This window comes from Panulirus ornatus, chromosome 6 (assembly GCF_036320965.1).
Source record: "Panulirus ornatus isolate Po-2019 chromosome 6, ASM3632096v1, whole genome shotgun sequence".
NCBI lineage: Eukaryota > Metazoa > Arthropoda > Malacostraca > Decapoda > Palinuridae > Panulirus > Panulirus ornatus.
In genome coordinates, this window is record NC_092229.1 from 41837086 (window position 1) to 41863307 (window position 26222).

At 42.0% G+C, this 26222-nt stretch overlaps 1 protein-coding gene across 1 annotated transcript in view; it reads left to right on the plus strand.

Annotated features, from left to right (window-relative positions):
• The first annotated feature begins 1839 nt into the window (after positions 1 to 1839).
• Positions 1840 to 26222, plus strand: part of LOC139749164 (multiple coagulation factor deficiency protein 2 homolog) — a 37375-nt gene continuing 12992 nt past the window's right edge. Inside the window, exon 1 of the mRNA XM_071662820.1 lies at positions 1840 to 1938. The gene's annotated coding sequence lies outside the window, so the exon portion shown is untranslated. The remainder of the gene's footprint in view (positions 1939 to 26222) is intronic.

Consider the following 26222-nt stretch of genomic DNA (forward strand, 5'->3'; position numbering starts at 1 on the left):
TTTTCCAACTACAGACGATAAACTAATAGGACGATAATTTCCGGGCAGTGACTTTATTACCTTTTTTGATTAACGGTGTTACTTTGGCAAACTATCATTCATCAGGAACTTTTCCCGTGGTAAATGACTCATTGGAAAAGGCATTTAAAGGCTTAACTATCTAATTTTCGCCTCATTGTTTTCGGATAAAACTTTTCAACGTCTGCTTTTTTACTTATTTTCATTTCGTTTATTGCTGAAAGTATGTCTTGAGATTTTATGTTCATTTGTTGAAGAATTTCCTCTTTTTATTACTGAAACTGGATTCGGGACATTGGTTGTGTCTTTGATCATAAACACAGATACAAAAAATTTATTTCATATTTCTGCCATGGCTTCGTTGTCTTGAATCAAGTCACCGTTTTCTGTAATCAATGGACATTATTATCTGGGTAATGACTCTCTTGTTTCCAACACAACTGTAAAACTCCTTAGGGTTCCTTGTGCTATGTTCAGCAATAAACGCTTCATATTGATGTAAACTTTGTTGTAAAAATCTCTTACTATCTCTACGCAAATTGACATATATTACTCTATCATGTTGGCTAGTGAATACTCGAGTTTGTGGTGGGCTACTTACTGTATGTGGACGTTGTGGTGGAGAACTCGTCTGTCCTTCCGTCTCGCACTCTTGGGTCAATTGCAACTGTGGTGCTGTGCCGACTGGGCGGTGTTTGCCAACGCGTTGGCTCAATACCCACAAAATCTTTTCCTTCCATTATCTACTTTTAGTTACTATCTATCTTTATTATCATGATATGATCAGAACTATAAGTTGTTTTTTTCTTCAGATAGGTATTTAGGGATGATGACTTTAGTCGTATATCAAATAGGGTTGCAGGCCTAATGGCCTTACTCATAGGTCGATGGCCGTAAAACCTTACAAACAACAAGCAACAACAAACATTCACACCTTAGTTGCGTTCTACACAGACCGTCTACATACTGGCATGCATGTTCCTTCTTCTGCTTTGAGAGTTTTTCTGAAGCTTTTCCAAGGTACGTATGTTAGATATGAAGAAACTAATGAATGCTGTTCAAATCCAAACATTACAGACTGTTTGTTAGCAGAGCAAATATCTAGTAATTTCTATCACTGGGTCTTCCGAGTTGTGATTCTAACATTTATACAATTTTGATTTATACAGTAAATGAAAACAACTGCATCATGTATAATCATATCTATGTCTGTCACAGTGAATAACGTAATTGATGATAAGACTTCATTCATCTGGTTTTCCCAGTGTTCCATGATCAAACGTTGACAACATCTGACTTTGTGACACCGTACACGACGGTGTTGATACGCTGGCCATACGCTCGCTGACCTGACCCCATGATGCTGATGCAACAACATACACGCCCAAGCCTAACCTGCCGTGCACACCACCTACAGTAAGGGGGACCGGGATCACACAGCTGTGGAATGACAACAATTACCCCCTCCTTCCCCCACCTCCTGCCAACGACCTGAACATGAACTCCTCCCCTGCCCACCACCTCAACATTCCCCACCTCCCCGCTCACCACCCCAACATTCACCCCTCTCACCACCTCAACAGAATACAGACTTCATCACGGTCACGAACGTTACGCTCAATATGTGAGGGAAAATCATCTGACATCTCTATATCTATTGGTGAGTTCCTGCTCTCTCTCTCTCTCTCTCTCTCTCTCTCTCTCTCTCTCTCTCTCTCTCTCTCACACACAGATACATACACAACTGTTCCGTCACTACCGCACACTTGCGGATCATGGACATATAACTGTTAGCCAAACAGCTGCCGTGTCAGTTCGCGAGGTGAGGTGAAGCTGTGTTACGCCTTACGGAGGGAGGAGTGAGGACGTGTGTGTGTCATCCTACCGGGAGGAAGTGGTGAAGATCTGGGGAAAACACTGGTAAATCTAGAGTCAGTGAGAGCAGGACAACCACACATACGAAACCAGCAGTTGGTGTGTTTTGTACAAATTCAAAAGCGTGGTTGACGAATCAGGTGTTGCCACGTAGAGCCACACACACACACACACACACACACATAGATCCAGCCCTTAGTTGCCGGATGGTGCCATGTTGTTAACACTGTGATAATATTAAGTAATTCTTAAGCTCTTAAAGGAAAATAATTGACAGATACCACTACTGGTGGCCTGTAATGATGTATTTAATTCCATAAGTTCTGGAGAGTTGCGAGTTAGGAAGTAGAACTGAAGACGTGAAAAGTCGACGAAAAGAAATGAAACATGGTTAATTCCCCTCTACTGACACTTGCAAATCAGAACTTATGATGAATTTATTACTCCCAGCCAGTAATTAACTTTCTTAAAATCACTGTGTAATTATATATATATATATATATATATATATATATATATATATATATATGTAATATATATATATATATATATATATATATATATATATATATATATATATATATATATATATATATATATACATATATATATATATATATATATATATATATATATATATATATATATATATATATATATATATATATACATATATATATATATATATATATATATATATATATATATATATATATATATATATATATATATATATATATATATATATATATATGTATATATATATATATATATGTATATATATATATATATATATATATATATATATATATATATATATATATATATATATATATATATATATATATATCCCTGGGGATAGGGGAGAAAGAATACTTCCCACGTATTCCCTGGGTGTCGTAGAAGGCGTCTAAAGGGGACGGGAGCGGGGGACTAGAAACCCTCCTCTCCTTGTATTTCAACTTTCTAAGAAGGGAAACGGTAGAAGGAGTCACGTGGGGAGTGCTCATTCTCCTCGAAGGCTCAGACTGGAGTGTCTAAATGTGTGTGGATGTAACCGAGATGAGAAAAAAGGAGAGATAGGTAGTATGTTTGAGGAAAGAAACCTGAATGTTTTGGCTCTGAGTAAAACGAAGCTCAAGGGTAAAGGGGAAGAGTGGTTTGGGAATGTTTTGAGAGTAAAGTCAGGGGTTGGTGAGAGATCAAGGGCAATGGAAGGAGTAGCACTACTCCTGAAACAGGAGTGGTGGGAATATGTGATAGAGTGTAAGAAAGTAAACTCTAGATTGATATGGGTAAAACTGAAAGTTGATGGAGAGAGATGGGTGATTTTTGGTGCCTATGCACCTGGGCATGAGAAGAAAGATTATGAGAGGCAAGTGTTTTGGGAGCAGCTGAATGAGTGTGTTAGCAGTTTTGATGCACGAGTCCGAGTTATAGTGATAGGTGATTTGAATGCAAAGGTGAGTAATGTGGCACTTGAGGGAATAAATGGTGTACATGGGGTGTTCAGTGTTGTAAATGGAAATGGTGAAGAGCTTGTAGATTTATGTGCTGAAAAAGGACTGATGATTGGGAATACCTGGCTGAAAAAGAGAGATATACATAAGTATACGTATGTAAGTAGGAGAGATGGCCAGAGAGCATTATTGGATTACGTATTAATTGATAGGCGTGCGAAAGAGAGACTTTTGGATGTTAATGTGCTGAGAGGTGCAACTGGAGGGATGTCTGATCATTACCTTGTGGAGGTGAAGGTTAAGATTTGTAGAGGTTTTCAGAAAAGAAGAGAGAATGTTGGGGTGAAGAGAGTAGTAAGAGTAAGTGAGCTTGGGAAGGAAACTTGTGCGAGGAAGTACCAGGAGAGACTGAGCGCAGAAAGGAAAAAGGTGTGAGCAAAGGACGTAAGGGGTGTGGGCGAGGAATGAGATATATTTAGGAAAGCAGTGATGGCTTGCGCAAAATATGCTTGTGGCATGAGAAGCGTGGGAGGTGGGCAGATTAGAAAGGGTAGTGAGTGGTGGGATGAAGAAGTAAGGTTATTAGTGAAAGAGAAGAGAAAGGCTTTTGAACGAGTTTTGCAGGGAAACAATGCAAATGACTGGGGGATGTATAAAAGAAAGAGGCAGGAGGTCAAGAGAAAGGTGCAAGAGGTGAAAAAGAAGGAAATGAGAGTTGGGGTGAGAGAGTATCATAAATCGTAGGGAGAAAAAAAGATGTGTTGGAAGGAGGTAAATGAAGTGCGTAAGACAAGAGAACAGTTGGGAACATCGGTGAAGGGGGCTAATGGAGAGGTGGTAACAAGCAGCGGTGATGTGAGAAGGAGATGGAGTGAGTATTTTGAAGGCTTGTTGAATGTTTTAGATGATGGTGTAGCAGATATAGGATGTTTTGGTCGAGGTGGTGTGCGAAGTGAGAGGGTTAGGGAGAATGATTTGGTTAACAGAGAAGAGGTATTAAAAGCTTTGTGGAAGATGAAAGCCGGGAAGGCAGTGGGTTTGGATGGTATTCCAGTGAATTTATTAAAAAAGAGGGAGACTGTGTTGTTGACTGGTTGATTAGGTTATCTAATGCATGTTTGACATGATGAGGTGCCTGAAGATTGGCGGAATGCATGTATAGTGCCATTGTATTAAGGAAAAGGGGATAAAGGTGAGTGCTCAAATTACAGAGGTATAAGTTTGTTGAGTATTCCTGGGAAATTATATGGGAGGGTATTGATTGAGAGGGCAAAGGCATAAACAGAGCATCAGATTGGGGAAAAGCAGCGTGGTTTCAGAAATGATAGAGGATGTGTGGTTCAGGTGTTTGCTTTGAAGAATGTGTGTGAGAAATACTTAGAAAAGCATGTGGATTTGTATGTAGCATTTATGGATCTGGAGAAGGCGTATGATAGAGTTGATAGAGGTGCTCTGCGGAAGGTATTAAGAATATAAGGTGTGGGAGGCAAGGTGTTAGAAGCAGTAAAAAGTTTTTATCGAGGATGTAAGGCATGTGTACGAGTAGGAAGAGAGGAAAGTGATTGGTTCTCAGTGAATGTCGGTTTGCGGCAGGGGTGCGTGATGTCTCCATGGTTGTTTAATTTGTTTATGGATGGGGTTGTTAGGGAGGTGAATGCAAGAGTTTTGGAAAGAGAGGCAAGTATGCAATCTGTTGTGGATGAGAAAGTTGGGAAGTGAGTCAGTTGCTGTTTGCTGATGATACAGCGCTGGTGGCTGATTCGGGTGAGAAACTGCAGAAGCTGGTGACTGAGTTTGGTAAAGTGTGTGAAAGAAGAAAGCTGAGAGTAAACGTGAGAAAGAGCAAGGTTATTAGGTACTGTAGGGTTGATGGACAAGTCAACTGGGAGGTAAGTTTGAATTGAGAAAAACTGGAGGAAGTCAAGTGTTTTAGATATCTGGGAGTGGATTTGGTAGCGGATGGAACCATGGAAGCGGAATTGAGTCACAGGGTGGGGGAGGGGGCGAAGGTTCTGAGAGCGTTAAAACATGTGTGGAAGGCGAGAACATTATCTCGGAAATCAAAAATGGGTATGTTTGAAGGAATAGTGGTTCCAACAATGTTATATGGTTGTGAGGCGTGGGCTATAGATAGAGTTGTGCGAAGGAGGATGGATGTGTTGGAAATGAGATGTTTGAGGACAATATGTGTTGTGAGGTGGTTTGATCGAGTGAGTAATGTAAGGGTAAGAGAGATGTGTAGTAATAAAAAGAGTGTGGTTGAGAGAGCAGAAGAGTGTTTTGAAATTATTTGGTCACATGGAGAGAATGAGTGAGGAAAGATTGACAAAGAGGATATATGTGTCAGAGGTGGAGGGAACGAGGAGAAGTGGGAGACCAAAATAGAGGTGGAAAGATGGGGTGAAAAAGGTTTTGAGGGTGAAAGGCGTGCGAGGAATAGAGTGAATTGGAACGATGTGGTATACCGGGGTCGACGTGCCGTCAATGGATTGAACCAGGGCATTTGAAGCGTCTGGGGTAAACCATGGAAAGTTCTGTGGGGCCTGGATGTCGAAAGGAGCTGTGGTTTCGGTGAATTATACATGGCAGCTAGAGACTGAGTGTGAACGAATGTGGCCTTTGTTGTCTTTTCCTAGCGCGGCCTTGCGCGCGTGCGGGGGGAAGGGGCTGTCATGTAGGGAGGGGTGGCGACGGGAATTAATAAAGGGAGGATGTATGAAGTATATACATGTGTATATTTGTATATATCTGTGTATGTATGTATATGTATACGTTGAAATGTATAGGTATGTATATTTGCGTGTGTGGACATGTATGTATATAAATGTGTATGTGGGTGGGTTGGGCCATTCTTTCGTCTGTTTCCTTGCGCTACCTCGCTAACGCAGGAGACAGCGACAAAGTGTATATATATATATATATATATATATATATATATATATATATATATATATATATATATATATATATATATATATAGGGTGCGTAAGACAAGGGAGCAAATGGGAACTTCAGTGAAGGGCGTAAATGGGGAGGTGATAACAAGTAGTGGTGATGTGAGAAGGAGATGGAATGAGTATTTTGAAGGTTTGTTGAATGTGTCTGATGACAGAGTGGCAGATATAGGGTGTTTTGGTCGAGGTGGTGTGCAAAGTGAGAGGGTTAGGGAAAATGATTTGGTAAACAGAGAAGAGGTACTAAAAGCTTTGCGGAAGATGAAAGCCGGCAAGGCAGCAGGTTTGGATGGTATTGCAGTGGAATTTATTAAAAAAGGGGGTGACTGTATTGTTGACTGGTTGGTAAGGTTATTTAATGTATGTATGACTCATGGTGAGGTGCCTGAGGATTGGCGGAATGCGTGCATAGTGCCATTGTACAAAGGCAAAGGGGATAAGAGTGAGTGCTCAAATTACAGAGGTATAAGTTTGTTGAGTATTCCTGGTAAATTATATGGGAGGGTATTGATTGAGAGGGTGAAGGCATGTACAGAGCATCAGATTGGGGAAGAGCAGTGCGGTTTCAGAAGTGGTAGAGGATGTGTGGATCAGGTGTTTGCTTTGAAGAATGTATGTGAGAAATACTTAGAAAAGCAAATGGATTTGTATGTAGCATTTATGGATCTGGAGAAGGCATATGATAGAGTTGATAGAGATGCTCTGTGGAAGGTATTAAGAATATATGGTGTGGGAGGCAAGTTGTTAGAAGCAGTGAAAAGTTTTTATCGAGGATGTAAGGCATGTGTACGTGTAGGAAGAGAGGAAAGTGATTGGTTCTCAGTGAATGTAGGTTTGCGGCAGGGGTGTGTGATGTCTCCATGGTTGTTTAATTTGTTTATGGATGGGGTTGTTAGGGAGGTAAATGCAAGAGTCCTGGAAAGAGGGGCAAGTATGAAGTCTGTTGGGGATGAGAGAGCTTGGGAAGTGAGTCAGTTGTTGTTCGCTGATGATACAGCGCTGGTGGCTGATTCATGTGAGAAACTGCAGAAGCTGGTGACTGAGTTTGGTAAAGTGTGTGGAAGAAGAAAGTTAAGAGTAAATGTGAATAAGAGCAAGGTTATTAGGTACAGTAGGGTTGAGGGTCAAGTCAATTGGGAGGTGAGTTTGAATGGAGAAAAACTGGAGGAAGTGAGGTGTTTTAGATATCTGGGAGTGGATCTGTCAGCGGATGGAACCATGGAAGCGGAAGTGGATCATAGGGTGGGGGAGGGGGCGAAAATTTTGGGAGCCTTGAAAAATGTGTGGAAGTCGAGAACAGTATCTCGGAAAGCAAAAATGGGTATGTTTGAAGGAATAGTGGTTCCAACAATGTTGTATGGTTGCGAGGCGTGGCCTATGGATAGAGTTGTGCGCAGGAGGATGGATGTGCTGGAAATGAGATGTTTGAGGACAATGTGTGGTGTGAGGTGGTTTGATCGAGTAAGTAACGTAAGGGTAAGAGAGATGTGTGGAAATAAAAAGAGCGTGGTTGAGAGAGCAGAAGAGGGTGTTTTGAAATGGTTTGGTCACATGGAGAGAATGAGTGAGGAAAGATTGACCAAGAGGATATATGTGTCGGAGGTGGAGGGAACGAGGAGAAGAGGGAGACCAAATTGGAGGTGGAAAGATGGAGTGAAAAAGATTTTGTGTGATCGGGGCCTGAACATGCAGGAGGGTGTAAGGAGGGCAAGGAATAGAGTGAATTGGAGCGATGTGGTATACAGGGGTTGACGTGCTGTCAGTGGAGTGAATCAGGGCATGTGAAGCGTCTGGGGTAAACCATGGAAAGGTGTGTAGGTATGTATATTTGCGTGTGTGGACGTGTGTATGTACATGTGTATGGGGGGGGGGGTTGGGCCATTTCTTTCGTCTGTTTCCTTGCGCTACCTCGCAAACGCGGGAGACAGCGACAAAGTATAAAAAAAAAAAAAAAAAAAAAAAAAAAAAAAAAAAAAATATATATATATATATATATATGAATGTTGGTTTGCGGCAGGGGTGTGTGATGTCTCCATGGTTGTTTAATTAGTTTATGGATGGGGTTGTTAGGGAGGTGGATGCATGAGTTTTGGAAAGAGGGGCAAGTATGCAGTCTGTTGTGGATGAGAGAGTTTGGGAAGTGAGTCAGTTGTTGTTCGCTGATGATACAGCGCTGGTGGCTGATTCGGGTGATAAACTGCAGAAGCTGGTGACTGAGTTTGGTAAAGTGTGTGAAAGAAGAAAGCTGAGAGTAAACGTGAATAAGAGCAAGGTTATTAGGTACAGTAGGGTTGAGGGACAAGTCAACTGGGAGGTAAGTTTGAATGGAGGAAAACTGGACGACGTGAAGTGTTTTAGGTATCTAGGAGTCGATTTGGCAGCGGATGGAACCATGGAAGCGAAATTGAATCATAGGGTGGGGGAGGGGGCGAAGGTTCTGGGAAAGTTGAAGAATGTGTGGAAGTCGAGAACATTATCTCGGAAAGCAAAAATGGGTATGTTTGAAGGAATAGTGGTTCCAACAATGTTATATGGTTGCAAGGCGTGGGCTATAGATACAGTTGTGCGGAGGAGGGTGGATGTGTTGGAAATGAGATGTTTGAGGACAATCTGTGGTGTGAGGTGGTTTGATCGAGTAAGTAATGTAAGGGTAAGAGAGATGTGTGGTAATAAAAAGAGTGTGATTGAGAGAGCGGAGAGGGTGTTTTGAAATGGTTTGGTCACATGGAGAGAATGAGTGAGGAAAGTTTGACCAAGAGGATATATGTGTCAGAGGTGGAGGGAACGAGAAGTGGGAGACCAAAATGGAGGTGGAAAGATGCAGTGAAGAAGATTTTGAGTGATCGGGGCCTGAACATGCAGGAGAGTGAAAGGCTTGCAAGGAATAGAGTGAACTGGAACTATGTGGTATACCGGGGTCGACCTGCTGTCAATTGATTGAGCCAGAGCGTGTGAAGCGTCTGGGGTAAACCATGAAAAGTTCTGTTGGGCCTGGATGTGGAAAGGGAACTGTGGTTTAATTGCATTATACATGACAGATAGAGACTGAGTGTGAACGAATGTGGCCTTTGTTGTCATCCTAGTGCTACCTCGCACACATGCGGGGGGAGGGGGTTGTTATTTCATGTTTGGCGGGGTGGCGATGGGCATGAATAAAGGCAGACAGTATGAATTATGAACATGTGTATAAATGGATATGTCTGTGTGTGTATATATATGTATACGTTGAGATGTATAGGTATGTATATTTGCGTGTGTGGACGTGTATGTATATACATGTGTATGTGGGTGCGTTGGGCCATTCTATCGTCTGTTTCCTTGCGCTACCTCGCTAACGCGGGTGACAGCGACAAAGCAAAAGAACTAAAATAAAATGAATAATATATATATATCAGTGATGGATTGCGCAAAAGATGCTTGTGGCATGAGAAGAGTGGGAGGTGGGTTGATTAGAAAGGGTAGTGAGTGGTGGGAAGAAGAAGTAAGAGTATTAGTGAAAGAGAAGAGAGAGGCATTTGGACGATTTTTGCAGGGAAAAAATGCAACTGAGTGGGAGATGTATAAAAGAAAGAGACAGGAGGTCAAGAGAAAGGTGCAAGAGGCGAAAAAAAGGGCAAATGAGAGTTGGGGTGAGAGAGTATCATTAAATTTTAGGGAGAATAAAAAGATGTTCTGGAAGGAGGTAAATAAAGTGCGTAAGACAAGGGAGCAAATGGGAACTTCAGTGAAGGGCGCAAATGGGGAGGTGATAACAAGTAGTGGTGATGTGAGAAGGAGATGGAGTGAGTATTTTGAAGGTTTGTTGAATGTGTTTGATGATAGAGTGGCAGATATAGGGTGTTTTGGTCGAGATGGTGTGCAAAGTGAGAGGGTTAGGGAAAATGATTTGGTAAACAGAGAAGAGGTAGTGAAAGCTTTGCGGAAGATGAAAGCCGGCAAGGCAGCAGGTTTGGATGGTATTGCAGTGGAATTTATTAAAAAAGGGGGTGACTGTATTGTTGACTGGTTGGTAAGGTTATTTAATGTATGTATGACGCATGGTGAGGTGCCTGAGGATTGGCGGAATGCGTCCATAGAGGCCATTGTACAAAGGCAAAGGGGATAAGAGTGAGTGCTCAAATTACAGAGGTATAAGTTTGTTGAGTATTCCTGGTAAATTATATGGGAGGGTATTGATTGAGAGGGTGAAGGCATGTACAGAGCATCAGATTGGGGAAGAGCAGTGTGGTTTCAGAAGTGGTAGAGGATGTGTGGATCAGGTGTTTGCTTTGAAGAATGTATGTGAGAAATACTTAGAAAAGCAAATGGATTTGTATGTAGCATTTATGGATCTGGAGAAGGCATATGATAGAGTTGATAGAGATGCTCTGTGGAAGGTATTAAGAATATATGGTGTGGGAGGAAAGTTGTTAGAAGCAGTGAAAAGTTTTTATCGAGGATGTAAGGCGTGTGTACGTGTAGGAAGAGAGGAAAGTGATTGGTTCTCAGTGAATGTAGGTTTGCGGCAGGGGTGTGTGATGTCTCCATGGTTGTTTAATTTGTTTATGGATGGGGTTGTTAGGGAGGTAAATGCAAGAGTTTTGGAAAGAGGGGCAAGTATGAAGTCTGTTGGGGATGAGAGAGCCTGGGAAGTGAGTCAGTTGTTGTTCGCTGATGATACAGCGCTGGTGGCTGATTCATGTGAGAAACTGCAGAAGCTGGTGACTGAGTTTGGTAAAGTGTGTGGAAGAAGAAAGTTAAGAGTAAATGTGAAAAAGAGCAAGGTTATTAGGTATAGTAGGGTTGAGGGTCAAGTCAATTGGGAGGTGAGTTTGAATGGAGAAAAACTGGAGGAAGTGAAGTGTTTTAGATATCTGGGAGTGGATCTGGCAGCGGATGGAACCATGGAAGCGGAAGTGGATCATAGGGTGGGGGAGGGGGGCGAAAATTCTGGGGGCCTTGAAGAATGTGTGGAAGTCGAGAGCATTATCTCGGAAAGCAAAAATGGGTATGTTTGAAGGAATAGTGGTTCCAACAATGTTGTATGGTTGCGAGGCGTGGGCTATGGATAGAGTTGTGCGCAGGAGGATGGATGTGCTGGAAATGAGATGTTTGAGGACAATGTGTGGTGTGAGGTGGTTTGATCGAGTGAGTAACGTAAGGGTGAGAGAGATGTGTGGAAATAAAAAGAGCGTGGTTGAGAGAGCAGAAGAGGGTGTTTTGAAGTGGTTTGGGCACATGGAGAGAATGAGTGAGGAAAGATTGACCAAGAGGATATATGTGTCGGAGGTGGAGGGAACGAGGAGAAGAGGGAGACCAAATTGGAGGTGGAAAGATGGAGTGAAAAAGATTTTGTGTGATCGGGGCCTGAACATGCAGGAGGGTGAAAGGAGGGCAAGGAATAGAGTGAATTGGAGCGATGTGGTATACCGTGGTTGACGTGCTGTCAGTGGATTGAATCAGGGCATGTGAAGCGTCTGGGGTAAACCATGGAAAGCTGTGTAGGTGTGTATATTTGCGTGTGTGGACGTATGTATATACATGTGTATGGGGGGGGGCTGGGCCATTTCTTTCGTCTGTTTCCTTGCGCTACCTCGCAAACGCGGGAGACAGCGACAAAGTATAATAAAAAAAATGATAATATATATATATATATATATATATATATATATATATATATATATATATATATATATATATATATATATATATATATATATATATATATATATATATATATATATACATATATATATATATATATATATATATATATATATATATATATATATATATATATATATATATATATATATATACTCCTACGAGTCCACGGGGAAAATGAAACACGATAAGTTCCCAAGTGCACTTTCGTGTAATAATCGCATCATCAGGGGAGACGCAACAGAGAAATATAACAGTCAGTTGATATACAACGAAGAGACGTAGCTAGAACGCCATTTGGTAAACATGCGATTGTCCAAGACAGACAACGAGCATACTTATCGTTTTACAAATTTTATCAACAATAAATTTATCTGATCTATATAGACCATTACTAATATCAAGATTATAATTCTCTGTGTATTTAATGATAGACAATAAAAGTCGTAAAAGGCGACTTAGAAGGGACGGTGGCGTGGGGCTGGAAACCCTTCCCTCCTTGTATATTAATTTCTAAAAGGTGAAACAAAAGAGGGAGGCACGAGGGGAGTGCTCATCCTCCTCAAAGGCTCAGATTAGGGTGTCTGAATGTGTGTGGATGTAACCAAGATGAGAAGAAAGAAGAGACAGGTAGTATGTTTGAGGAAAGAAACCTGGATGTTCTGGCTCTGAATGAAACGAAGCTCAAGGAAAAAGGGGAAGAATGGTTTGGAAAGGTCTTGGGAGTAAAGTCAGAGGTTGGTGAGAGAACAAGAGCTAAGGAAGGAGTAGCACTACTCCTGAAGTAGGAGTTGTGGGAGTGTGTGATAGAGTGTAAGAAAGTGAATTCTAGATTGATGTGGGTAAAAATGAAAGTGGATGGAGAGAGATTGGTGATTAATGGTTCTTATGCACCTGGGCATGAGAAGAAAGATCATGAGAGGAAAGTGTTTTGGGAGCAGCTGAGTGAGTGTGTTAGCAGCTTTAGTGCACGAGACCGGGTTATAGTGATGGGTGATTAAAATGCGAAGATGAGTAATGTGGCAGTGGAGAGTATAATTAGTGTACATGGGGTATTCAGTGTTGTGAATGGAAATGGTGAAGAGCTTGTGGATTTGTGTGCTGTTAAAGGATTGGTGACTGGGAATACCTGGTTTAGAAAGAGAGATATACATAAGCATACGTATGTGAATAGGAGAGATGGTCAAACGGCGTTACAGGATTAAGTATTAATTGATAGGCGTGTAAAAGAGAGACTTTTGGGTGTTAATGTGCTAAGAGGGGCAGCTGGAGGGATGTCTGATCACTATCTTGTGGAGGCGAAGGTGATAATTTGTAGAGGTTTTCAAAGAGAAAGAGAGATTGTTGGGGAGAAAAGACCGGTGAGAGTAAGTGAGCTTGGAAAGGAGACTTGTGTGAGGGAGTACCGGGACAGATTGAATGTAGAATGGCAAAAAGTAAGAGCAAAGGACGTGAAGGGGTGTGTGACGAATGGGATGTATTTAGGGAAGCATTGATGGCATGTGCAAAATGTGCATGTGGCATGAGAAAGGTGGAGGATGTGCATATTAGAAAGAAGAGTGAGTAGTAGGATGAAGAAGTAAAGTTGTTAGTGAAAGAGAAAAGAGAGGCGTTTGGACGATTTTTACAGTGAATTAGTGCAAATGAATGGGAGATGTATAAGAGAAAGCGGTAGGTCAAGAGGAGGGTGGAAGGGTTGAAGAGGAGGGAGAATGAGAGTTGGGGTGAGAGAATATCATTAAACTTTAGGGAGAATCAAAAGATGTTATGAAAGGAGGTAAATAATGTGCGAGAGGCAAAAGAACAAATGGGAACATCGGTGAAGGGGGCAAGGGGGTAAGTGATAACAGGTAATGATGAAGTGAGGAGATGGATGAGTATTCTGAAGGTTTGCTGAATGTGTTTGATGACAGAATGGCAGATGTAAGGTGTTTTGCTCGAGATGGTGTGCGAAGTGAGAGGGTCGGGGAGAATCCTTTGGTTAAGCGAGAAGAGGTAGTGTAAGCTTTGCGGAAGATGAAAGCTGGGCAAGGCGGCGAGTTTGGATGGTATTGCAGTAGAAAAGATTAAGAAAAGGGGTGACTGTGTTGTTGACTGGTTGGTACGGATATTCAATGTATGTATGGATCATGAAGTGCCTGAGGATTGGCGGTAAAGCACTGTACATGCGTACAGTGCTATTGTACAAAGGCAAAGGGATAAAGGTGAGTGTTCAAACTACAGAGGAATGTCTATTGAGTATTCCTAGGAAATCATATGGGAGAGTATTGATTGAAAGGGAAAAGGCATGTACAGAGCAGCAGATTGGGGAGGAGCAGTGTGGTTTTAGAACTGGATCAGTTGCTTGCTTTGAAGAATGATTGTGAGAAACATTTAGAAAAAGAGATGGATTTGTATGTAGCATTCATGGATCTGGAGAAGGCATATGGATGGGTGGTTGGGGGGGGGGGGGGTGAATGCAAGAGTTTTCGAGAGAGGGGCAAATATGCAATTTTTTGTGGACGAGAGAGCTTGAGTAGGGAGTCAATTGTTGTTCGCTGGTGATACAGCACTGGTGGCTGAATCGGGAGAGAAACTGCAGGAGTTGGTGATTGAGTTTAGTAAAGTGTTTGACAGAAGAAAGCTGCGAGTAAATGTAAATGATAGCCAGGTTATTAGGTTCAGTAGAGTTGAGAGACAAGCAAATTGGGAGGTAAGTTTGAATGGAGAAAAAGTGAAGGAAGTAAAGTGCTTTAGATATCTTGGAGCGAATTTAGCTTCGGATGGAACCATGGAAGCGGAGGTGAGTCACAAGGTGGGGAGGAGGCGAGGGTTCTGGGAGCGTTGAAGAATGTGTGGAAGGCGAGCACGTAATCTCAGAGAGCAAAAATGGGTATGTTTGAAGGAATAGTGATTCCAGCAATGTTATATGGTTGCAAGGCATGGGCTATAGATAGGGGTGTGTAGAGGAGCGTGGATATGTTGGAAATGAGACGCTTGAGGACAATATGTGGTGTGAGGTGGTTTGATCGTGTAAGTAAAGAAAGGGTAAGAGAGATGTGTGACATTAAAAAGAGTGTGTTTGAGAGAGCAGAGGAGGGTGTGTTGAAATGGAGAGAATGAGTGAGGATATATGTGTCAGAGGTGGAGGGAACGAGAAGTGGGAGACCAAATTGGAAGTGGAAGGATGGAGTGAAAAAGATTTTGAGGGTTCAGGGCCTGAATACACAGGAAGGTGAGAGGTGGGCAAGGCGATTCTAGCGGGGGGCTAGAAACCCTCCCCTCCTTTTCTAAATGTGTGTGGATGTAACCAAGATGAGAAAAAAAGGAGAGATAGGTAGTATGTTTGAGGAAAGGAACCCGGATGTTTTGGCTCCGAGTGAAACGAAGCTCAAGGGTAAAGGGGATGAGTGGTTTGGGAATGTCTTGGGAGTAAAGTCAGGGGTTAGTGAGAGGACAAGAGCAAGGGAAGGAGTAGCACTACTCCTGAAACAGGAGTGGTGGGAGTATGTGATAGAGTGTAAGAAAGTAAACTCTAGATTGATATGGGTAAAACTGAAAGTGGATGGAGAGAGATGGGTGAATATTGGTGCATATGCACCTGGTCATGAGAAGAAAGATCATGAGAGGCAAGTGTTTTGGGAGCAGCTGAGTGAGAGTTAGTAGTTTTGATGCGCGAGATCGATTTATAGTGATGGGTGATTTGAATGCAAAGGTGAGTAATGTCGCAGTTGAGGGAATAATTGGTGTACATGGGGTGTTCAGTGTTGTAAATGGTAATGGTGAAGAGCTAGTAGATTTGTGTACTGAAAAAGGACTGGTGATTGGGAATACCTAGTTTAAAATGGGAGATATACATAAGTATTCGTATGTAAGTAGGGGAGATGGCCATAAAGCGTTATTGGATTACGTGTCAATTGATAGGCGCGCGAAAGAGAGACTTTTGGATGTTAATGTGCTGAGAGGTGCAACTGGAGGTGAAGATCAGTAGAGGTTTTCAGAAAAGAAGAGAGAATGTTGGGATGAAGAGAGTGGTGAGAGTAAGTGAGCTTGGGAGGGAGACTTGTGTGAGGAAGTACCAAGAGAGATTGAGTACAGAATGGAAAATAAGTGAGAACAAAGAACGTAAGGGGAATGGGGGAGGAATGGGATGTATTTAGGGAAGCAGTGATGGCTTGCGCAAAAGATGCTTGTGGCATGAGAAGCGTGGGAGGTGGGTTGATTAGAAAGGGTAGTGAGTGGTGGGATGAAGAAGTAAGATTATTAGTGAAAGAGAAGAGGGAGGCATTTGGACAATTTTTGCAGGGAAATAATGCAAGTGAGTGGGAGATGTATGAAAGAAAGAGGCAGGAGGTCAAGAGAAAGGTGCAAGAGGTGAAAAAGAGTGCAAATGACAGTTGGGGTGAGAGAGTATCATTAGATTTTAGGGAGAATAAAAAGATGTTTTGGAAGGAGGTAAATAAAGTGAGTAAGACAAGAGAACAAATGGGAACATCAGTGAGGGGGCTAATGGGGAGGTAATAACAAGTAGTGGTGTTGTGAGGAGATGAAGTGAGTATTTTGAAGGTTTGTTGAATGTGTTTGATGATAGAGTGGCAGATATAGGGTGTTTTGGTTGAGGTGGTGTGCAAAGTGAGAGGGTATGGGAGAATGATTTGGTAAACAGAGAAGAGGTAGTATAAGCTTCGTGGAAGATGAAAGCCGGCAAGGCAGCGGGTTTGGATGGTATTGTAGTGGAATTTATTAAAAAAGGGGGTGACTGTATTGTTGCCTGGTTGGTAAGGTTATTTAATGTATGTATGACACATGGTGAGGTGCCTGAGGATTGGGGGAATGCTTGCATAGTGCCATTGTACAAAGGCAAAGGGGATAAGAGTGAGTGCTCAAATTACAGAGGTATAAGTTTGTTGAGTATTCCTGGTAAATTATATGGGAGGGTATTGATTGAGAGGGTGAAGGCATGTACAGAGCATCAGATTGGGGAAGAGCAGTGTGGTTTCAGAAGTAGTAGAGGATGTGTGGATCAGGTGTTTGCTTTGAAGAATGTATGTGAGAAATACTTAGAAAAGCAAATGGATTTGTATGTAGCATTTATGGATCTGGAGAAGTCACATGAAAGAATTGACAGAGATGCTCTGTGGAAGGTATTAAGAATATATGGTGTGGGAGGTAAGTTGTTAGAAGCAGTGAAAAGTTTTTATCGAGAATGTAAGGCATGTGTACGAGTAGTAAGAGAGGAAAGTGATTGGTTTTCAGTGAATGTTGGTTTACGGCAGGGGTGCGTGATGTCTCCATGGTTGTTTAATTTGTTTATGGATGGGGTTGTTAGGGAGGTGAATGCAAGATTTTTGAAAAGAGGAGCAAGTATGCAGTCTGTTGCGGACTAGAGAGCTTGGGAAGTGAGTCAGTTGTTGTTCGCTGATGATACAGAGCTGGTGGCTGATTCGGGTGAGAAACTGCAGAAGCTGGTGACTGAGTTTGGTAAAGTGTGTGAAAGAAGAGAGCTGAGAGTAAATGTGAATAAGAGCAAGGTTATTAGGTACAGTAGGGTTGAGGGACAAGTCAATTGGGAGGTAAGTTTGAATGGAGAAAAACTGGAGGAAGTGAAATGTTTTAGATATCTGGGAGTGGATTTGGCAGCGGATGGAACCATGGAAGCGGAAGTGAATCATAGGGTGGGGGAGGGGGCGAAAGTTCTGGGAGCGTTGAAAAATGTGTGGAAGTCGAGAACGTTATCTTGGAAAGCAAAAATGGGTATGTTTGAAGGAATAGTGGTTCCAAAAATGCTATATGGTTGCGAGGCGTGGATTATAGACAGAGTTGTGCGGAGGATGGTGGATGTGCTGGAAATGAGATGTTTGAGGACAATATATGGTGTGAGGTGGTTTGATCGAGTAAGTAATGAAAGGATAAAAGAGATGTGTGGTAGTAAAAAGAGTGTGGTTGAGAGAGCAGAAGAGGATGTTTTGAAATTGTTTGGTCACATGGAGAGAATGAGTGAGGAAAGTTTGACCAAGAGGATATATGTGTCAGAGGTGGAGGGAACGAGGAAAATTGGGAGACCAAATTGGAGGTGGAAAGATTGAGTGAAAAAGATTTTGAGTGATCGGGGCCTGAACATGCAGGAGGATGAAAGGCGTGCAAGGAATAGAGTGAATTGGAACGATGTGGTATACCGGGGTGGACGTGCTGTCAATGGATTGAACCAGGGCATGTGAAGCGTCTTGGGTAAACCATGGAAAGTTTTTTGGGGCCTGGATGAAGTCTTGGCAAGGCCGTAACATCGGCAAGACTTCATATATGAGAGTAGAGTCTCATCATCAATTCACCCCAAAGGCGCCTGCATATTCCTGCTTCTGGAAGTTGGGCGGCCTGGGTATGCAGGAGCCTGGGTTATATCAAGACTCATTCATAGAAATTGATTCTGAGGAACATATACATACACACACACACACACACACACACACACACACACACATATATATATATATATATATATATATATATATATATATATATATATATATATATTATATATATATATATATATATATATATATATATATATATATATATATATGTATATATATATATATATATATATATATATATATATATATATATATATATATATATATATATATATATATATATATATATATATATATATATATATATATGTGTGTGTGTGTGTGTGTGTGTGTGTGTGTGTGTGTGTGTGACTGTGTGTGTCTGTGTGGGGGTGAGGGGGGGGGGAGCTGGAAACCCTCCCGTTTTTCTTTTTCATTATACAAAAGATGGAACGGAAGATGGAGCCAAGTGGATAGTGCTCATTCTCCTCGAAGGCTCAGACTAGGGCGCCAGAATTTGTGTGGATGTAATCAAGATGAGATGGGAGTAGAGTTAGGTAGTATGTTTGAGGAAAGAAACCTGGATGGTCTGGCTATCAGTGAAACGAAGCGCAAGGGTAAAGGGTAAGAATGAATTGGAAAAGTCTTGGGAGTAAAGTCAGGGGTTGGTGTGAGAACGAGAGTCAAGGAAAGGGTAACAAGCATTACAGCTGAAGCAGATGTTGGAATAAGAGGAAGAGTGTAAGGAAGTGGGTTCCAGACTGAGGTGGGTAAAAATGAATATGGGTCGAAAGAGATGGTTGATTAAAAGGAATTATGCACCTGGCCATGAATGGAAAGATGAAGATAGGCAAATGATTTGGAGCAGTTCAGTGAGTGTGTCAGCAGTTTTGATGGGTGACTTATATTCGAAATTGAGTACTGTGACAATTGAGGTTATAATAAGGGGACATATAGTACTCAATAAGGTAGATTGAAGTGGAGTTGTGTTCTGAAAAAGGACAAAGGATTAGGAATACATGGGTGTATAGGAAAGACGGTCAGCGAGCATTATTGGATTACATACTAACTGTCAAAAGTGCAAAAGAGAGACTCTTGGATGTGAATGTGTTGAGAGGGACAGATGGTGTAATGTCTGATCACTCTCTTGTGGTGGCGAGGATGAAGATTGGTGGCGGTTTTCGGAAAAGAGGAAATAACGGGTGAGAAGAGAGTGGTGAAAATAAGTGAGTCTGGAAAGGAGACTTGGGTGAAGAAACATCAAGAGGGAATGAGTGTAGAATGGCATATGCGAAAGAAGTCTGCGGCATCGGGAAAGTGTTAAGTAGGCAGACGAGGAAGAGCAGTGAGTTATGGAGTGACGAAGTAAAGTTGCTGGTGAAAGAGAAAAGAAATATGTGTGGGCGACACACACAAGGAAGGAGTTCGAATGATTAGATGTACAAGAGAAAGCAGCAGGAGGCCATGAGGAAGGTGCAGGGGTTGAAAAAGAGGGCAAATGAGAGTTGGAGTGAGAGAGTATCAACCAACTTCAGGGCGGAGGGGAAACAAGATGTTATAAAAGGAAGTTGATCACGTGAGAAAAACATGAGAACAAGCTTGAACATCGGTGAAGGGGGCAAGTGGAGAAGTGGCTACAGGTTATGAAGAGGAGAAAGATTGAGTACTTTGAAGGACTGTTGAGTGTGTTTGATGATAGAGTGGTAGATGCAGGGTGTTTGGGTTGGGAAGTTATTCGAAGTGAGAGAGTCATGAAGAGTGGTTTGGTGAGTGGAGAGAGGTGATGCGTAATATGTGGCAAGGCGGCTGGAGTGGACAGTATTGCAGTTGAATTTCTTATGTAAGTAGGTGGTTGTGTTGCTGACTGATTGGTTAGAAATTTCATTGTATATATGGATCGGTATATGTACGCCTGAGGATTGGTAGAATGTACAATGCCACTGTATAAGGGCATAGGGTACAAAGGTGAGTGATAGATTTACAGAGGTATATGTTTGTTGAGCGTACTTGGTGAGCTCAATGGACGAATGTCGATTGAGAGGGGCAGTGGCATGTACCGAGCATCATACTGGGTGGGAACAATGTAGTGTCAGGTATGATAGAGGACGTGGAGATCAGGTGCTTTGCTTTGAAGGATGTATGTGAGAAATATTTGGGAAAAACAGAAGGATGTGATGGAGTTGATAGAGAAACCTTGTGGAAGGTGCTACGAATATAAGATTTCTGTGTGTGTGTGTGTGTGTGTGTGTGTGTGTGTGTGTGTGTGTGTGTGTGTGTGTGGGAGGGGGGGAGGGGGGTGAAGCTACTAGAGGCAGTGAGGAAATTTTCCTCAAGAGAGTAAGAGGTGGGAAGAGAGGAAGGTGAGTGTTTCCAAGTGGAGGTGACACTGCAGCAGGGATGTGTGATGTCACAACGGCTTTTTATCATGTTTATTCATGGATGGGGTGGTGAGGGAGGTAAATGCGAGGGTCTTGGCGAAAGGGGTGATATACAGTCTGAAGGGGGTGAGGTGACCTGGGAATTGAGTTCATTGTTGTATATTGATAATACAGCACTGGTGGCAGATTCGGGTGAGAAACTGCAGAAGGTGTTGATTGAGTTTGGGAGAATGTGGGTGACGGGAGAAAGCTGAGAGTAAATGTGAATGAAATTAAAGTTATTAGGTTCAGCGGTGCAAAAGGAGAGGTTAGTTGGGGGTGTAAACCTAGATGGAGAAAACTTGGAGGAGGTGAAGAGTTTGAGGTACCTGTGATTGGACATGGCAACGAATGGAACCACTGTCTGAGAGGGCGATAATGAGTGTGTCTGAAGGTATAGTAATACTAACGACGTTGCATGGATGCTAAACATGGGCTAAAGGTGAACGCGTTGGAAATTAAATGTTTAATAACAATACGTGGTACGAGAAAGGTTGATCGGGTAAGTAATGATAGTGTAAGACGAGTATGGTTGTGGTAGTAAAAAAGGGTGTGCTGAAATAGTTTGGACGTGTGGAAAGAGTGAGTGAGGAAAGGTTGACAAAGAGGATATATGTGTCCGAAATGGAGTTTACAAGAAGGGAAGACCAAATAGGAGATGGAAGAAAGGAGTGGCAAAGACTTCGAGTGGTCTGGTCTTGAACATGCAGGAGGGTGTAAGGCGTGCAAAGGATGGAGTGAATTGGAACGAAGTAATATACAGGGAGCGACGTGCTGTCAGTGGACTGAATCAGGACATGTGCAGCAGACGGAAGAAACCACAGAAAGATCCATAGGGTCCTAGTTGTGGATAATGAGCTGTGGTTTAGCTGTAATACACATAAATGACGGCTGGAGAATGCATATAAATAAATGAGGCCTTTCTTTGTTAGTTCCTGGTGTTGCCTAGTGAACGCGGGAAAAAGCGAACATGTATGATATACGTGTACCACTTGTACAACTCTCAATCATTTGCACTCTTGCCCTGTAAACCCATGCAATTATCTTTTTGATTTCACTTACGACCTTACGTCGTCATCCCATCACTGATTACCCTTTTTCTCACCTTCTGCATGCCAGCACTGCTGGCTCAGAATACTTTTCGTTCCTCATCCACTTCCCCGGCTTCGTATACTCTTACCCTTTTCCACTATACACCCAGTCTCTTCTGGTATTTCTTCACACAAGTCTCTTTTCCCAGCTTACATCCACCATCCTCTTCTCACTCATATCGATTCCTCTTTCCAAAAATCTCTACAAATCTTCACTTTTGTCTTCACCAGGTATCGACCAGACATTCCTCCAGCTGCCCCTCTCAACACATTCATATCCAAGATCCTCTCTTTAGTACGCCTGTCAATTAGTATGTATTCCAGTTACGCCCTTTTACTATCTTTCCTGCTTACCCACGTATACTTATGTATGTCCTCCTTTTTAAACCAGTTACACCCGACCACGATACGTGGTGAAGTCTTTGAGGACTTTCGCTCCCGCAGTCCGGCACACGCTCTTGGGTTTGGTTGTTGGTCGACCAAGCTGTTGGACACTGCAACGTCCAGACCCACATAGCCCCCATAGCCTGGCTGGTCGGTTGCATATTATAAGGTCTTGTCCAGTGCACTCTTAAACTTCTCTACCGTGCATTCCATCCTGTAGTCTGATGGTAGATGGCAAGGTGTTGATGAGTCTTGGGCCCCGGATGATTAAGGTGTTCTTTCTTTCCGTGCTTTTGGCATCTTATGATTTCAGAGGTACTATTTTACAGTCTTCCATGTCTGTCGTGACAGTAGGATGATATTTCCGAATATAAGTTGGGAACTATACCTTCTAGGATTTTCCAGCTGTAGATGATGATATTCCTCTCCAGTCTGCGCTCTAAGGGAATATAGACTCAGAGATTTCAGCTGTTTTAAGTAATTCAGTTCCTTTACTGCAGTGATATGGGCTTTGAAAGATCTCTGGACATTTTCTTATTCCACAGCTTCGCCCACCATGCAGAGTGATGTTAGGGCACAACAATACTCACGTCATGAAAGAATTAGTGACTTGACTATCATCACTGGTGTTTTCCTCTTACCTCGAAGGTACGCAGGATCCAACCGGCCATCCATCTGCATGAAGCAACCGTTGTTGTGTTGTGTTCGTGAAGGGTTAGGTCTTATCTGAGGTCTTTCGCATCATCCAATTATTTCATGGTAGCATCTGTGTATCCGTTATTCTGTGTTGTTTTTGATCTCTTCATTTTACCCCATACTGGAGGAGTTGAAACTTATCTCCATTGAAAGCATGTTGTTCTCGGTTGCCCAAGTTAAAGACTTCATCTATATATCTTAGTAGTCTTTCCACATCTTCTGTTGATGTGATTTTTATACTTATTCTCGTATCATCTGCTACGGATGATGTAAAACTATGGCTCGTGTTGGCGTCAGTGTCAGATATAAGAATGAGGAACAGGAGGGATACAAGTACAGTTCCTTGATGGACTGAGCTTTTACCGTTAAGGCACTGGAGACGGCATGGTGGACAACTACGTCATGTGATCTGTTAGTTAGAAACTATACATCCAACTCCCCATTTTTCCGGTTATTCTCATCTTTCGTATTTTCCGTACTATGACACCATGGTCTCATGTGTCAAATGTTTCTTCAAAGTCTGTATAAATCACGTGACGTCATCATTTTGTCAGTTTTTCAGAGCTTCAGCAACCCTTCTCGTAGTGGTCAAGCAGCAAGATCTCCTCGGCCTGAAACCATGTTGTCCTCGGTTATGCAGATGGTTCACTTTCATAAATTCAGTCATCTTGTCTCTTAGAATTCTTTAGATTCTAATGACGTGCAATAATTTGTTGGGACTGCTTTGCTTCCATCTTTATAGAGTGTGGCGACGTGGGACAGTTTCAGACTCTCTGGAATAATGCCGAAATCTAGACATATTCTCAGTGGGTATTCAGTGCACCTGTTAAAGGTGTCTGACATTTCTTTATAAAAACTGAGTTCCATGAGTCCGGGTCTGAGTGTATAGGCATGTTCTCATGGACCTCTTAAACCTTGTGTTGAGGTGATGATATCTGCCATGTGTACACTTGAGGGACTACTGTTTTGAAAGAAGTCCATCAGCTCATTTATCTTTAATATGGTTTTTGGCTCAGGTAAATTCCGATTCATATTGCCTTTCCATCCGTCAGTCGTCTTTGAAATACCCTCTGTTTTAAGAGGGCTAATGGAGTTTGTGGTTCTGGATTTTAGTTTCGCGTACGATTTTTTTTGTTTGCGTTATTTACAATTTCATTACTGTCTTCCTTCTTCTCTTATGTTTTATATGAAATTCATATAATTGTCCTATAATTCACTTGATAGGTCATCCTTCCTCTTTGATGGGTGAGCTGTGGCTTCTTTACGTCTGCAATTCTTTTTCGTCTCCTGCCAACTGTACGTCTGTCTTCCACGTTGTGACCTAAACCTTTCGTGCTTTCTTCTCGCTCGTGGTATACGTCTGTTGCATGTCTGGAGCACCGAAGTACTTTACACAAGTCGTCTTCATATTTATCCTCTGTTGTGGTATTTAGTAAGGTTTCTCAGCTGTGCTGCAGACATCTCACTCATCATATCCTTATTTACGAGACTGTTACTTAAATTCTCGTTCTATCCTCTGGTTGTTCTGTCTCTTCTTCTCTCACAGAGCTGTGTGCTGTCGTCTCTTAAAGACTTAATGGTTGTGATCAAGTCACCCGTCAGTTTTCTCTCTTCTAAGGTTGGTAAAATTTAAAACCTGCCGTTCCCGGTAGACTAGCTGTCTTAACCATCTTTGTTCTCCTCCTATGGACCTTTTTTGATATCTTTTTGCTTCTTTAACTGCGGTGACCAAACTTGAAAAACATTTTCTAGTTTTGGCCTTATGTGGTATATGAGTAACTTGCTAGATATTTCCTTACCCATATACTTGAAAGCTAAACTGGTATTTGCTAGAAGACACTTTGTCTCAAACTGTTCTACTGATATGGGACTCTGGCGACAGATTAGGCACTTTTTTTACCCCCAAGTCCAACTCATAAATAGTTTTGAAGCTTACTTCCTGCAAGGTAATGACCATATTGATACGCCTTCCTCTACTTTCTTCCATCCTCATTACTTTACATTTACTCGGGTTGAATTTCATTAATCGTTCCTGTCCAAATTTGGAGTCTGTTTAGGTCTCCTTGTAAGGTGATGCAATCCTCCTCGCCTTTACTTACCTTATGACTTTTGCATCATCTGCAAACCTATTCAGACAGGATTCCACACCTTCAAGTAAGTCATTAATATACATCACGAAGAGTAATGGTCTCTGAACCGAATCCCTATGGCACTCCTCTGGTCACCTCAACCGATTTGAAGGAGGCTCTTCTGACATGCGTCCTTTGTTTCCTTCCACTGACATAATCTTTTGTCCATCATCGGAGTTTTTCCCGTATTCCAGCTTCTTAATCATCTTCCTATGTGGTACAGTGTCAAATGCCATATACAGACAGTCTACTCATCCTTCTCGTTTGTCCAGGACTGAACTCACTCTCTCGTAAAACTTTACGAAGTTAGTTACACATGACCTCCTTTCCCTAAACCATACCGTCTCTCACTTAGGAAATTTCTCCTCCGAAGAGAGTTATCCAATTGCTGTTTAATAATCTTTTACCAGAATCATCCACTCGTTAGCAAGACTAGTCTGTAGTTCAGCGTTTGTTCCCGGTTTCCTTTCTTATAAAAAGGCATGATGTTTGCTCTTTTCCACATCCTTGAAACTATTCCTCTCTCTTGTGACATCTTGAACTGTAATTCAACTGGTTTATCTAGCATATCTGCACACCTCTTTAGTTCATATGATGAAATTTCATCCTGTCCATTGACTTTGCATCGGTTAAAGTTCTCTTTCCCTTATACGATCCTTGAATTACTATTCTTTACCACCCATCAAGATTTGAATACATTATCTTATGTTTGATACAACTCCTACCATTCCTGTCCTCTCTGCATTCTAACGAGGCTGTTCCATCCTCTTACCATATGTAGCTACGTCTTCATTTTTTTTTCTCTATTGACTTCGCTTCGCTTTCTGTCCCTCTCTTCCTTAGATATATCACTGACTTCCACTATGCCTTTAAGTTAGTTAGTTCTTCTAAGTACTTCCTGGCTTGATGGCTCCAAGTCAAACGTAACCCTAATTGGTCGTTCCCCTCGAGTCTGGGTTATAACCTATTCTTCTTTCCTCTGTCGCGGAGAAACGCTTCTGGCAGTCCCATAGCCTCCAGCAGTATTCTAATACCCATTTCCTCGTCTTCTCTCTCATCCTTATCTGGTATACAATCTTCCTCTTATCCAAAAACAACCAGTTATTTACGTTTATCAATATTTTGCTCTTATAGTCCATGTAACTTTGGTTCCTCCCACTTTTCAGCTCGACCCCACAGTGTGGCAGTGTTAACCTGTGTGTGTCTCTAACTTCATACCTCTCTTT